The sequence below is a fragment of the Diceros bicornis genome, chromosome 34 (genome assembly GCF_020826845.1).
Source record: "Diceros bicornis minor isolate mBicDic1 chromosome 34, mDicBic1.mat.cur, whole genome shotgun sequence".
In the NCBI taxonomy this organism is placed as follows: domain Eukaryota; kingdom Metazoa; phylum Chordata; class Mammalia; order Perissodactyla; family Rhinocerotidae; genus Diceros; species Diceros bicornis.
The window spans coordinates 5,660,989-5,669,034 of NC_080773.1; positions in this window are offsets into that span (position 1 = coordinate 5,660,989).

Here is an 8,046-nt window from a genome sequence, read left to right on the forward strand (position 1 = left end):
AAGATTGAAAATAAATAAGTGAATAAAAATAAATAAGATAACTTCAAAGAGTAAAAAGCATCTTAAAGGAAATAAAACAAGGTGACATGATGGTAACTAAGGGAGAATTCCTTGAGATGGAGTGGTTAGAAAAGACTTTGCTGAAGAGATGACAAGGAGATAGCCACATGAAAAGTCATAAAAAGAATCTTCTAGAAAGAAGAACAGCACATGCAAAGATCCTGAGGTGGCAATCATCTTGGTACGTATGATGACCAAGAAAAATAGATAGAGGGGCCAGCCCCATGGCCAAGTGGTTAAAGTTCCTTGTCTTCACTTTGGCAGCTTGGGTTTGTGGGTTTGGATCCCAGGTGCATACCTACACCACTTGTCAGCCGTGCTGTGGCGGTGATCCACATACAAAATAGAGGAGGATTGGCAACAGATGTTAGCTCAGGATGACTCTTCCTCAGCAAAAAAAAAAAAAAAGAAAGAAAAATAGAAAAATCAATGGATGGGTGGGTGAATGAATAATAGATATGAATAGGGGATCAACTCAGAGTCTCAGAACATCTTCATCCTTCTTTTCTTCCTCTTCATGATCCAAATATTTTCATAATCCCATAAAATGAAAAAGAGAGGCAATTATCTAAATATCTATAGCCAAAAGAAACCACTTTCAGTAAAGAAAGATGTAACCATAATCGTACTTAATAATCAACTCTGTTTGGGTTGTGGATATAGCTCAAATGCTCCCATCTCTGAGTCGATGGCCAAGTACCACCGCAATCTCATAACTTGCACCATCCATACCCTATAAGAAGATCTGTTTTCAACAGTATATGCTAACAGGGCAGGATTCAGAATGGGAGAGACAATAACACAATGAGTGAAGGGATTTGTGAGCTGTGGGTCCAGAAAGATCCTGCACATGAACACTGAGTATGTTGTTCTGAGAAATATGAGGGATTTTTTGAATAAATGAATGACCAAATGAGCGAATTTATTAGTGCTCCTAATTAAGTGATGTCTAATGTATAAAGAAAGCAAATGTTTCCCTTAAATTTCTCTTAAAGGCATTCTTATATTCATATAGATTCCTCAAAGGTATGTAAAACTCCTGATGTGAGCTTGAAGGCACATACCATATTACCTGCTCAGAAGCAAAACTGGCAATTTTCTGTTTCAAAGAGCCAATAAATTTCTCCCCCAACCCCACACTTAGAAATTAAACAACACACTTCTAAATACTCCATGGGTCAAAGAGGAAGTCTCAATGGAAATTAAAAATACATAAAATTAAATGAAAATAAAAATATAATATATCAAAATATGTGGTATGCAGCTAAAGCAGTGCTGAGAGAGAAATTTATAGCACTAAATACATACATTAGAAAAGAGCAAAAGTCTCAAGTCAATAACCTAAGTTCCTACCTCAAGAAAATAGAAAAGGAATAGCAAAGTATACAAAAGCCAGCAAAAGAGAGGAAATAATAAAGATCAGAGCAGAAATCAATGAAACTGAAAACAGTAAAACAGTACAGAAAATCAATAAAACAAAAAGCTGGTTCTCTAAAAAACAAATTTTTTTTTTTAATGATAAACCTCTATCAAGACTGACCAAGATAAAATGAGATAAGATACAAATTATCAATATCAGGAATGAAACAGGATATTAAAGGGATCCTGCAGCCATTAAAAGAATAAAAATAGAATACTGTGAACAACTTTATACTCACAACTCCAGCAACTTAAGAAGAAATGGACTGATTCTTTAAAAACCACAAACCACCAAAACCAAGATGAAATAGAGAACACAATTAGTCCTATAACCATTAAATAGATTGAATTTGTCATGACAAATATAAAAAAGAAATGGTTAGTTTCACTAGAAAATTCTACCAAATATTTAAAGAAGAATTAACAAAATTTTACAAAATCTTTTCCAGAAAAATAGTAAAGGAGGAAACACTTCCAAACTCATTTTATGAGGCTCATATTATCTTAATACTAAAATCACACAAATACATTACAAAATAAGACAATTACAGACTAATATCTCTTATGAATTTAAGCACAAAAAATCTTCAACAAAATATTAGCAAATCAACCCAGCATTATAAAAGAAAGAATTAGACAACATGAGCAAGTTGGATTTATTTCAGATACACAAGGTTGGTTCAACATTCAATAATCAATCAATGTAATCTACCATTTCATCATACTAAAGAGAAAAATCACATGGTCATATCAATTGATGCAGATAAGGTGTTTGACAAAATTCAACACCCATTCATAATAAAAATTCTCAGCAAAGTAAGAATAGAAAGGAACTTCCTCAACCTCATAAAGAGCATCCACAAAAACCTACAGTTAACAGCATATTCATGGAGAAAGACAGAATGCTTTCCCTCTAAGATGGAGAACAAAGGCAGGAATGTCCACTCTCACCACTCATTCAACTTAGTACTGGACATTCTAGCCACTGCAATACGACAAGAAAAAGCACGCAGACTGGAGAAGAAGAAACAAAACTGTTCCTATTTGAAAATAACATATTGTCTACATAGAAAATCCCAAGGAATCTTAAAACAAAAACAGCTAAAACTATTAAGTGAAATCTGCAAGGATGCAGAATAGAAGATTAACACACAAAAATCAATTGCATTCCCACATGCTAAAGCAAACATGAGCAAACCAAAATAAAAATATGATGCCATTCACAACTGTTCCAAAGAAAACACTGAGGTGTAAACTTAAAAAAAAAAAAAAAAACACCCAAGATCTGAAAACTACAAAATGCTGATGAAGGAATCCAAAAAAGATCTAAATAAATGGGGAGGCATGCCATGTTCACGGATTGGAGGACTAAACGAAACAAAGATGTCAAGTTCCCCCATGCTGATTAAAAAATAAAAGCACATATGGGCAAAAGATTTGAATAAGGGTTTCACCAAAGAAGACATATAAATGGCATCTAAGCATGTAAAAATGCTCAATATCATTAATCATCAGAGAAATGCAAATAAAAACCGCAATAAGAAGCCACTATACACCTATGAGTATGGTTAAAATTAAAAAGAATGACAATACCAAGCGCTGGCAAGGAGGTGAAATAGCTGGAAATCTCATAAACTGCTGGTGGGAATATAAAATGGTCTGGTCATTTTGGAAATAATTTAGCATTTCTTCTAATTTAAGCATACCCGTTAAAGCAATCGCATCCCTTGGCATTTACATATATCTAGGAAAAAGCTTTATGTGAATGTTTATAGCAACTTTATTCATAATTTCATACAATTTGAAATAATACAATTGTCCATCAATTGGTGAATGAATAAATTATGATACTTGCATACAACAGCATACCACTCAGTGGTGAAAAAGGAATAAACTACTGATACACAAGAAACAGATGAATTTCAAATGCATTATAATAGGCATTTTAAGTGAAAAAGCTAGACACAAATGACTGTGCATTGTGATTTGTTTTATGTAAAATTTTAGAAAAGGCAAAATTACAGCAACAGAAAACCAAATAGTTGTTGCCAGTGATGAGGGGTGGGAAAGAGGTCTCCTTTAAAGAAACACAAGGAAACTTGCGGGGAGTGATGGAAATGTTCTACGCCATGACTAAGGAGGTAAATGCCTACATGACTGTATACATCTACCAACTCATTGAAGTAGCTCTTACTTTGGTAAATTATAAAGGTAAATTAAAACTCAATGAAGCTGACATATAATTTACAATTTACATGAAACGAAGACGAAGAACTTTGTAGAAACTGTACACTTGACACCAAGATGGGCGTAAAATCATGATGTGCAAAATAAGCATGTTTGATAATGGGCAAGAAGGAGAAAGTTCTGGAGTCACACTGGCCTCCATGGGCAAAGCAAGGTGGAAAGTGTGACCCAGCACAGATGTTCAACAAATATTTCTTCAATGAGTGAATAAACAAGTGAGCAGGATGGCAGAGGTTTGAGTAAGAGCAGACACAGCCTCTGGCTGCTGTCAGCTGGGAGCTGCCGGGCACTCTAGGCCACATGTTCTCCTGTTGAATATAGACAATTTCAACCGACACGGACATCAGAAGAGGTCACTCTGTGACCGTGATGGAGTGAGACAAAAACAAGGCCCTCTTTAATCATGTCTGAGCAGAACCAAAACAAGAGCACCACACAAACCACGTGAAGACCAAGCATTTCCCCCTCCCTATGAGCTGGAATGAATGATGCTTTTTTGCTGATTTTTACTCTCACTCCATTTCTCCTGCCTCCTCCACGTAGAAGACTAAGACAGCCTGTCATGGAATTGCCCCCACTTCATGGTAGCACCCTATCCCAAGCAGCCCTTGAAGCCCCCTTGAACTGCAGTCTCCAGCACCAGTCTAGCAGCAGTTCCAACCCTGTAAGAAGCCCCTCCTACTGAGCACTCTCTTCTGACCTTCCCCTAGCTCCCCTGGGTGTGCAGGCTCCTTTGGTCTGGCCACAGCTGTGCTCCTGGTGGTCTTTGATTGGAGGTTTCTGGGAGGGTCTGGAAGCACAGAAGCCTATAAGCACCGAAGCCTATCTGGAAGCCTATAACCCTCCTCAGAGCCCTGGGCATATGCATTTGTCCTCAGCCCATAACATTCAGGTGAAAAGTGCCCAGGTGCTGGCAGTACCCATCACCCACCAATGTAAATCTCAGCTTATTAGTGTTGCAGTGGCTCAGTCACAAGGCCAGGCTCATCCCAGGGGCCCCTGCACCCTTTCCCACTAGGCAGCCTTGTTTGCACCAGCACCAGCATTCGTGGGGGTATAAACAGCGAGGAACAAACACTGGTGACCTGTCCTCCTCCTAACGGGGAAGCAGCACATCAAGGAACAGGAGTGTCTCTTATTGTCCTTAAGTTTATGAGGTTTCTGTGAGCATCAGGGCAGTGCATCCTGGTGGAGAGATGCCCAGTTAGGTGTTAAAAACACCAGAGGTCTTCCTCAGCACTAACCACACATCTTACATAATTTACATCCCCGGGGAGTAAACTCCTGACTGTCAAGTGGCCCCCTGACGCCAGTGTGCGGTGAGGATCAGAAGAATACTCACCCTTGACAGAACAAGTAAGCATCAAAGGCTGAAATATTCTTACTGTTGGCAGATGCTTCCAGATTCAAACCCATCAAAAGTACACTCAGGTATTTTAGAAATTAATCCTAAGTAAATAATCATGAATATATTTAAATATTTAGCTATTATGATATTTTAACTTTACAAAAATAGGATAAAAAGGATATAAATATGGTAACAAACTCAATATCCAATATGGACAGTCCATTGATACATTCCGATAATTAAATATCACGCAAATATTAACAATGACATATTAGAACAATATTCAACAGAGGAAGATGTTCAAGTATATTTTTCAATGAAAACTATCAGATCATAAAATAATATAATCCTGTTTTTTAAAAATAATGAATATAACACTTGTGCATCAAATAAATGGCTGGAAAGTTATCCTAGTGGAGAGTGGTGGGAAACAGTAACTTTCATTTTCTGCTTTTTTCTGTGTCTTCTATAACACTTCTGCCATGAGCTCATATCTTTTATAATAATAACAATGGATACTTAGAGTTTTATTTTTGTTGTTTGCCTGTCTTAAGGGAGCCCACATGACGCCGTGAGTTTGGGTGGAGTGTTGGGAATCAGAAGTCCAGATGGTGAGAATCGGTGCTTCCCACATTCAGGGCTCCAACAGATCCAAATGGCTCGTACAGCTCAACCAAAACTCTGCCCTTTAAGTGAAAACCGGGACAGAGAGTTGGAGAAGACTTCCTAAGAAAGCAATATACCATACCACCATTTTTTCTGATTCTTGCATCTCTATGTCACCTAAACAAAGCAACACTAGTCAAAGCATCACAGAATCCTAGGAGCTCCAAGTTGCTGAGGCCAAGCCAGAGTGATGTGACATGGTCACTATTTAGTGATAGAGCCCAGTTCTTCCTCCTATCCCAGCCCCTCCCCGTGGGCCACGCTGTCTCCTTCATGGTGTGTACTACCTGTGATTTAACCAAGGGAGAATGGTTCCTACCAGAAGAACAAATACAATGGATACGAGAGGTGGGGGACGGAGGTAGTTCCCTCAAACCTCAGGACCAAAGTTCCAAACCACTGTCCTTCAGATGCAGTCATGGCGCTCAGAATATGCCAGGCCTGAGCAAACATCCCAGGGATGGCCTGGCAAGGCAAATGATGTCCTTCACCGGTGAGGATGGCCCGCCCAAGGCATCATGTCCACAGCCCACATGGGCTCCAGGAATGGTTGAGTTTTGTCTTGTTTTAGTCTATTTATTTCACTTTTCTTTTTCTCCAGTGGTGAGGATGGTGAGGACAGTCTCTCACCCGCCTTGTGGTGACAGTGACACTGTGGGAGATGTTGGCCTAGGTTATTATCTGTGACCATAAACTAAGTCCTTGGCAGAACTGTCCACTAAGATGAAATTTAACTTAGGACTCCAATATATCTGAGAAGGAGAAGGGGGCATGGAGATCCCCCTTCTTGATCCCCAACCCAGAGACCCCCTGAGGCACCTGTGTGAAGTTCTGTGAGGCCAGTTTGAGTAACCAGCGCCCAAGGAGAATGTTCATGCAGCCAAAGCAGGCAGGCTCCACTCGGCACCACTGCCTCCAGCCGGGTTCCCGGGAGCCAGGCTCCTGACCCACTTGCGAGACTCGCAGAACCAGCATCTCCAGACTCCAGGCCCGGCACTGCAGTGTGGGGAGTGTGCCAGGTGAATCTGCTGTACGGCCCCGGGCAGAATCCGCTCCAGTTGTGCAAAGGCTCCTGCATGGGGTGCCTCTAACCGAAAGCCCTCAGTGACCTTTTCCTGGCGTGAGCCGGTGCGGGAGCTGCCTGACAAGGCTAGCCAGCCTGCATCCCGTGCTGGGCGAGCTTCACAGGCAGGGGCTCCGCCAGGCGGAGAGGGCTCTCTGGGGCATCCAGGGACATGGGTGTAGACTCTCGGAGAGGCTGGGAGTCGGCCTGCAGGAGGCCCATGCCACCCCCATGCTACCCCATGATCCCCCAGCACACAGGCCTTCTTTGCTCAGCAAGCCTATCTCTAAACACGACAGAGTTCCCAGAAAATGCACATTTTCTTAGAAGGTGACTTACTGACACACCAATTGTGTTCCTTTTCCTCCCCATTTGCAAATAGATGTTTCCAAAACAGAAGCTGTAGATGCTCACTCTTATTAGCAGGGTTGTTGTTTATGAGCCATCTGTATCCTGTATAAATGCCCATCCGTCCTGCCTAGAGGGAGGATTTGGCTTATGAGAGAACTTGCATAAAACACTTGGAGGTTAGAACAGCCAAGTGTCATTTCAGACACAAAGAATTCCTATTAGGACAGTCTTTTTTTTTTTTTAATAGATCAATCTCTTTTTTAAAGTATTTTTACCAATATAAAACCTACAGCCTCTCTTCCACTACCACTCTATTTTAGGTTTGGCTAATCAGCTCATAGAAAAGTTCCAAGCAGAAACTAAGCTTTCAATCATCTGCCAAGGGCTACACTGGAACTGGTCACACAGGGAACAGTGGCTCTTTGAAACATGCACATGTTGGCTGTGCCTGGAGCAGTGATGTCAATCCTCCCTGACTGTTGGAACCATCTGGAAGTCCCATCCATAGAGGCGCGGACTTCATTGTTCCGACATGAGACTGGGCATGAGGATTATTTAAAGATATGCGTTTTCTTATTTGCAGTCAGGACTGAGGACCACCAGCCTAGAGACAGGGGACAAGACAAGAAGCATTAATTAAGCAAAACCTTATTGAGGATTCCTGGTGGTGGAATCCTAAAATCTTATGCTCTGTGGTGAGTACTATTATCAGAGAGAAGATGAGGCTGCCTTGAGAACCATCGATGCACACTCTTCCTTAGGAAGGAGCTGGGCTCTAGATGTCCTGTTTGATTCAAGCAAGACTGCAGCGTCCCACACGACCCACCGCGGCAGAGAGTAAATCTGTAAGCGACGAGGGAGGATCGGCGACAGGGAGACATATGAGCACAAA